General features: G+C 39.2%; 5 non-coding genes across 5 annotated transcripts in view; all 5 read right to left on the bottom strand.

Moving 5' to 3' along the window:
* Window positions 1-5,583: 5,583 nt before the first annotated feature.
* Window positions 5,584-5,702, bottom strand: LOC133159069 (5S ribosomal RNA). The gene has a single exon (XR_009715577.1). It is a non-coding gene; the product is annotated as a 5S ribosomal RNA (ribosomal RNA).
* A 268-nt stretch (window positions 5,703-5,970) lies between these two features.
* Window positions 5,971-6,089, bottom strand: LOC133158939 (5S ribosomal RNA). Its single transcript, XR_009715454.1, has one exon. It is a non-coding gene; the product is annotated as a 5S ribosomal RNA (ribosomal RNA).
* A 535-nt stretch (window positions 6,090-6,624) lies between these two features.
* On the bottom strand, window positions 6,625-6,743 carry LOC133159113 (5S ribosomal RNA). The gene has a single exon (XR_009715619.1). It is a non-coding gene; the product is annotated as a 5S ribosomal RNA (ribosomal RNA).
* Window positions 6,744-6,970: 227 nt separating this feature from the next.
* LOC133159132 (5S ribosomal RNA) lies at window positions 6,971-7,089 on the bottom strand. Its single transcript, XR_009715638.1, has one exon. It is a non-coding gene; the product is annotated as a 5S ribosomal RNA (ribosomal RNA).
* Window positions 7,090-7,416: 327 nt separating this feature from the next.
* The window catches only part of LOC133158867 (5S ribosomal RNA), a 119-nt gene continuing 35 nt past the window's right edge, over window positions 7,417-7,500 (bottom strand). Inside the window, exon 1 of the ribosomal RNA XR_009715385.1 lies at window positions 7,417-7,500. This exon is cut by the window's right edge and continues 35 nt beyond it. This is a non-coding gene — a ribosomal RNA (5S ribosomal RNA).

The raw sequence follows: 7,500 nt of genomic DNA, 5'->3' as shown, positions 1-7,500 counted from the left end.
ATGGCCACCTTACATGCAATAGCGTCATTGTTCCATTTTCTTGTTCCCGGCATTTCTCTAAGAGGTAAGGCTCCCTTTGGGTCACTATTTCCGATTGAACGTTACCTCAAAAGAAATTACCCTTTTGTAATTTGCAAGGACCACCTCAACTGACCTTTCTGCTATTTTAATGGCAGTTGACGTAATTATCAATATTCAATGTGGCCCTTCCCCTTTGGAAGAACACCAGTGTTTCATTTTCAATGCTCTTAATGAGAACGTGCTTTGTTCTTTTTGCCTTTAAAATATTAATTATAAATATAGAATGTAAATGCCAAATTTGAATCATCCTTAGTTTCCCACTTGGTTTTAAAACATTGTAATCTATATTGTCGCCCAAACAATTTTTCATACGGGGTTAAACCCACAATACTTGTAATATTTATGTACAGTTTGACCAGGTCTAAGCATTTTGTCCATTATCTTCCAGTTTCTTCCATGCACTTCGGCGATGGTGTGCACAATGATTTTTAAATCTTTATTGAACATTGTGCTTCTTCTCCTCATTACTTGATTTACAAAGTGCCCCCATTATCATGAGAATTTATCTCCGAAATCCCATATCTCTGTATTATTTCTTTGCATAACGTGTTTGCCACTGTTAAGGCATTCAGTGTTTTTGTTGAAACCAATTCAAACCATTTTGAGAATGCATCTTTTATGACCAGGCAGTATAACCCTGTGGATTGCATGTTAAACAAGCTCTACAAAAAAAATTGTTTTGAAAATGTTTTGAATATGAATCAAATCCGTATGTTGTATAAAGCTGACGACTGACCTGCCCCACTATCCCTCCTCTTGAGCCATGTGACACGCACTACGTATGGCTCAATATTGCTGCAATTGGTATAGGTTATTTGGTAGGATAGGTCTGTCTTCTGGTCATTTATAGATGCCATTCTCTACTCTTGCCCCTCTTTTTGTCCATGATTGAATTTCAGTCTATGGACTTTGTCGCTGCACATCTTTAAAAACGTTTCAGGAGTTTAATCTGCTTCTTGTGTGTATAAAATTTGAAGCATCTCTTGCACCACAGCTATGCGGTTCCGTCTGGAAGCTCGTTACCTCTTGAATTTAATCAGCTTCTTGTGTGTGTGCCCTGCACACGTGCATATAGCTACTCTTTGTGGCAATTGGACTGCTTCCACAACTAGCTTAGTTGTAGTTTCTTGTAGTTTCTTTTCAATCAGTTTCTCATCGTTTATCACAAGAATCTTAGTAATTTGAACAAAAATCAAAAAGTATGTTTTATTTTACTCAATTTACTCAAACGATTTAGAGAATCCATATGTAGTAAAGCGTTGTATTACTACATATGATTTCATCTTCATTTAATTTTGACACACCTTTCAAAATGCTTCTCAGTGTCCCAGTGCACACGTTTTGCGTGTGTAACTGGTTGTCTCAACCCGTGTTCCACATCCTAATCTTTCCTCCCTCCAGGTGTCAAACCAATCAAGATAAAGATAAAAATTAACAAAATAACCGCCAGTAAATTAATATAATAGACAATTCTTGTTGTTTCTTAACTTTAACTAACTCAATCACTCTCTTATCCTCAAATGTAAAAACTTGTGTAGTCTTGACACAACCAATCGACTATTTCTTCTAAATTTAGCTTTGAAATGTTGTTATTTAATAATTTTGCTTCATCCAATTCCAGAAAGCAAGTTCTTTCCATCTCTCAAATTTTGTTTCATCAGGGCTAGGCATTAATGCAGTGTGGACCAGTTCCTGCCCACAAAAAATTGCTTGCCTTTCTTTTCTTCTTATTGTCACAAAATTGCTTTTGTTTTGCGGTGCAAATCATATAGACTACAATCTAGCAAATTCTTTTGTGCACCTACATTAGCCAATTTTAACACATAACACTGACAGCACACAGACAACACAAAAACTTACAGCAGAGACACAGCTCACAAACAATACAAACAAACAAACAACGCTGCGCAAACGTCATCCTCTATCTTGACGTTTTGGTTATACTTTTGTTTTCTCATCAGTGCCTTTTATCCTTCATGCAAATATTGTCACATCTTCCTTAAGCATCACTCTCTGAGAAAATCACACTGTCCCTGCCCCGCCCGCAGCCATAGCACCCCTCGTGCGAGGGGGAGGGCGCAGCATCAATGTTGATTGGTCACAGGCTGGCCATTTCCTGCAACAACCATGATGCCGGCCCACCGCCCACACGAGCATAGCAAAAGCCCACGCGGACAGCCCCGCGACAACGCGCAAGCGCAGGCACGCTTATCAGTTTCACCTTCTCAAAGGGCAGGCCAACTTTGCTGTTGCCCTCCCCCATCATGTTCACCTTCAACATCTTTCAGTCTTCTACACAACATTTGCTGTCTCTTATTCTCGTCCTATCAAGCCACCATCCTAGTCACTGTCTGCCACGCACGTCTTATTTTCTCTACTGCCACACACTGCTCATCTTAGTTTCTCCAACCAACTTAAACACACCATCATCCACTCCTCAATTTCCCTATTATTGCTCAACAGCCTCCAGAACATTCTCCATTACTGATTTCTTCCATAGGACACACATCTCACTCACACTCATACACACACTCATTCATGAGGATCCTCTGCGCGCACACACACACACACACCAGCACAAAAGGATGACGCACAACATATAAGAACACATAGAACGCACTAAGAACACCTTTTTGCTCGTATTACTTGTCAGATTTATTCTCTATTTTACTTTTAGAAGCTATTTGTAATTCCTTTCCATTTATTTTGCAAATTTTAACTTCAGTGTTACTTTATATTACTTTAACCTTTTAACACAAATATCTCCTGTATATTTAAGCTAATTTCTTTTTAATTTTGCCAGCTAGGTTCCCACTTCATTACATGGAAACCTGACTTGATTTGACTTTGGCCTAGTCATAACTGTCTTTGTTAATTTGTGCAGTCACGTGTCATGTGACCGTTTTCTCCGCAACTCCAGCATTCTATTCGAGGTTGCACAACTCCTCTTCCTCGGCCTCTAAGGCCTTCTCTGTTGGGTATTGCTCGCCCTCCCTGGCCTTTCTGTCCTCTGCCTGCATTTTGGTAAAAAGTGTCACTATCCTGGTCTACCAAAAAGTGTTTTTTGAAGCTTTCATTTGTTTTCGTTTTCGTTTGTCTATTACTACTCTTTCTGCATGGAGGGCGTGATTTATGTATTCCTCCCGCTATGATCTTTAGTTTTGAATTTGTAGCATGTGTTTTCTCTACGTGCTTCTCTACTTTCTCTAGACCTCTCCCTTCTTCTCTAACTCTGTAAATTTTGTTTTTCTCTTGCCTGCCTACTGTTAGGCCCCGTCTCATCATCTTCCTGCCTGCAATACAGCGCTTTCTGAGTTTTCTTTTTTTTTTTTTTTTTCCTTTCTCTCTCTCTCCTGCTACTTTCAACCAAAACACTACATCCTCATCCCCCTCCTCCTTCATCTTTTTGGGGTTTCTTTTAGTCTTTTCTTTTATGGCACCTCTAAGTTCGGTCAATTTGGTTGTTTTAAGTTGACCCTCAAATTTATATTTCTTAACCCATTTATCAAGATTTTTAAGTCGGTCAGGATCCTGCCTTTCAATTATTTCCCAATCCTTACATTTAAGTGCATCTCGGATCTTATTTTTGGTCTGCAAGTTCCCCATTTTAATCAATTTGGTCCCAACTGTAAAACCATAGGGGTTTCTAAAGTCGGGTGTTTCCAGTGGGATAACGAAAAGATCCTGTGGTGATTCTCACTTCTACCAGCGTTCTGGTGGGTTCTGGTGGAGAATCCTTGCCTATTGTGTCCACAGAACCACGTTATGTGTTCCCCACTGCTTTAATATGGAATACTATATCTAGTGATGTGTATTCCCATTCACACTCTCATTCACACAGTTTTACGGAATTTTCGGCTTCACGTGGACTCCGCTGACCTTTTGAGACGGACCTCTCCGTCGGACACTTCTGTCCCTTTATTTAAACGGACCTCTCCGTTTTGTTACCTTTAGACGGACATCTCCGTTTTGTAACTTTTCTTGGACACCTCTGTCCTTTTATTTCAACGGACCTCTCCGTTTTGTTACTTTAGACGGACATCTCCGTTTTGTAACTTTTCTTGGACACCTCTGTCCTTTTATTTCAACGGACCTCTCCGTTTTGGTACCTTTAGAACGGACCTCTCCGTTCTGTCCTAGGACTTTTATAGGGCACGACGAGCCCTCGGCCGCACCACACTTTTAAACAAAAACAAACTCACCCTCTGGTTCTCTTCACCTCTGCACTTCGGATTGCCTTCAACCTCTGGACCCCAGCTGACGAGCAGACAGCCAGCCCTTGAAAAGGATTCTAGGACCTCACCTAGGGAGGTCCTGCCGCGCGCGGTCTATCTGGATCTCCGCTGCCGCCCGCTGGAATCCTCGGGTGTATTGGCATCCGGCTCGAAGGACCAATAAAATGTCAAGTCTAAATACCATCAGACATTTATTTACACGCTGGAAACAAAGAGGAGAAGACAACCAGTATTCTTTTGCTCGCGAGGAGAATTAGGTAGAGGGCCCAGTTCACAGTCCTCCACTAATTCTGACCTGCCCTACCGTCATCTCCTCTTTTTATATTGGGTTGCCCTGGTTACAAGAGGCGTTGCTACACTAAAGGGAGGGGAGAGTGTGTCTGTAGCAACGCTGTTTCAGCTAGCTAATACTGTTGTGTGGTGCGAGGCCGCATGGCCTTGGCCGATCCGTGACCCCAGGAATGCAGAGTCTGTTCTTAGATGGTTGGCAGCCTCGTTCCAGGCTGCAATCTCTAAACCTGGATGCCGTGTCTCTGTAAAACATTGCTCTAGACTTTCTTGCTACATTTCACACAATAGTAATAATAATAAGTAAATAATCAGATACCTCTCGTGCAAACACTCTAACAAACGTTAAGTAGATGTGAGATAACTTGCATGAAGTCTACTTAAACAAACATTGAGTAAATATGGGATAACTAAAAAACTGTCTCGGACAAAAACAATTAACAGAGAAAGGACTTCTATTAAACTAACAAAGAACAAAGAACAAAGGTGTTCTGTTTCTAACTAGTGAGGGCCTCTTCATAGATAAGACAAGGAAGGGAGTATAAGGACTCCCCCAAGGCTCATAAGGCACATATGTTGACTTGACCGAAGATATGTGACCTTCGGTTCCAGGCCGACCACGCTTCAGCAAAACTAATTATTCTAACAAATGCTACGGATGACGCCACTATATAGGTTGGAAACTCGGGTTATAATTTCAATGTCGGAGTTTAAACTCGGGTTGCAGTTTCCGAATGCCATACGTAATGGGTGTTGTCAAAATTTGCTTTAACAATTGAAGTGGGGGGAAAATAAATAAATAAATAAATAAATAAATAAATAAATGAGTAAGTAAGTAAGTAAGTAAGTAAGTAAGTAAATAAATAAATAAATAAATAAATAAATAAATAAATAAATAAGTAAGTAAGTAAATAAATAAATAAATAAATAAATAAATAAATAAATAAATAAATAAATAAATAAATAAATAAATAAATAAAGCTTACAGCACCTGGTATTCCCAGGCGGTCTCCCATCCAAGTATTAACCAGGCCCGACCCTGCTCAGCTTCCGAGATCGGACGAGATCGGGCGTTCTCAGGGTAGTATGGCCGTAAGCCGTGATTATTCTCAAAATCATGCATTTTATATATAATGCTACGGATGACGCCACAGGTTGGAAACTCGGGTTATAATTTCAATGTCGGAGTTTAAACTCGGGTTGCAGTTTCCGAATGCCATACGTAATGGGTGTTGTAAGTAAGTAAGTAAGTAAGTAAGTAAGTAAGTAAGTAAGTAAGTAAGTAAGTAAGTAAGTAAGTAAGTAAGTAAGTAAGTAAGTAAGTAAGTAAATAAATAAATAAATAAATAAATAAATAAATAAATAAAGCTTACAGCACCTGGTATTCCCAGGCGGTCTCCCATCCAAGTACTAACCAGGCCCGACCCTGCTCAGCTTCCGAGATCGGACGAGATCGGGCGTTCTCAGGGTAGTATGGCCGTAAGCCGTGAGCACTCTCAAAATCATGCATTCTATAGATACAATCGCCCCTGAAAGGGCATTTCATGGAAACATGGTTATCATGAAAAGTTATTGACAGCTTTTTATGTGGTAGCACAAATTTGCCATTACGACCTGCATTTTGCTGTATATGTCATGAAAAGTGGAAAAACCCTACATGTAAGCGCAATGTGTTGTTTTGGTTTCTTTTACAAAGAAAAACTGCTGCTTTGAGTTCACAGGGAGCCAGCCTCTTTATTCACTGTACATAGTCTGCTCTCTAGCGGTAAAAGACGTGAACTACAATGCTTCGGATGACGCCACACAATATAGGTTGGAAACTCGGGTTATAATTTCAATGTCGGAGTTTAAACTCGGCTTGCAGTTTCCGAATGCCATACGTAATGGGTGTTGTCAAAATTTGCTTTAACAATTGAAGTGGGGGGTAAATAAATAAATAAATAAATAAATAAATAAATAAATAAATAAATAAATAAATAAATAAATAAATAAATAAATAAGTAAGTAAATAAATAAATAAAGCTTACAGCACCTGGTATTCCCAGGCGGTCTCCCATCCAAGTACTAACCAGGCCCGACCCTGCTTAGCTTCCGAGATCGGACGAGATCGGGCGTTCTCAGGGTAGTATGGCCGTAAGCCGTGATCATTCTCAAAATCATGCATTTTATAGATACATAGTAAAGTAAGTACTTATAGATTAAGTAAGTAAGTAAGTAAGTAAGTAAGTAAGTAAGTAAGTAAGTAAGTAAGTAAGTAAGTAAGTAAGTAAGTAAATAAATAAATAAATAAATAAATAAATAAATAAATAAATAAATAAATAAATAAATAAATAAATAAATAAATAAATAAATAAATAAATAAATAAAGCTTACAGCACCCGGTATTCCCAGGCGGTTTCCCATTCAAGTACTAACCAGGGCCGACACTGCTTAGCTTCCGAGATCGGACGAGATCGGGAGTTCTCAGGGTAGTATGGCCGTAAACCGTGATCACTCTCAAAATCGTGCATTTTATATATAATGCTACGGATGACGCCAATATAGGTTGGAAACACGGGTTATAATTTCAATGTCGGAGTTTAAACTCGGGTTGCAGTTTCCGAATGCCATACGTAATGGGTGTTGTAAGTAAGTAAGTAAGTAAGTAAGTAAGTAAGTAAGTAAGTAAGTAAGTAAGTAAGTAAGTAAGTAAGTAAGTAAGTAAGTAAGTAAGTAAGTAAGTAAGTAAGTAAGTAAGTAAGTAAGTAAGTAAGTAAGAAAGTAAGTAAGTAAGTAAGTAAGTAAGTAAGTAAGTAAGTAAATAAATAAATAAAGCTTACAGCACCTGGTATTCCCAGGCGGTCTCCCATCCAAGTACTAACCAGGCCCGACCGTGCTTAGCTTCCGAGATCGGACG

This window comes from Syngnathus typhle, linkage group LG8, assembly GCF_033458585.1.
Source record: "Syngnathus typhle isolate RoL2023-S1 ecotype Sweden linkage group LG8, RoL_Styp_1.0, whole genome shotgun sequence".
In the NCBI taxonomy this organism is placed as follows: domain Eukaryota; kingdom Metazoa; phylum Chordata; class Actinopteri; order Syngnathiformes; family Syngnathidae; genus Syngnathus; species Syngnathus typhle.
This window is presented reverse-complemented; position numbering and strand designations above follow the sequence as displayed.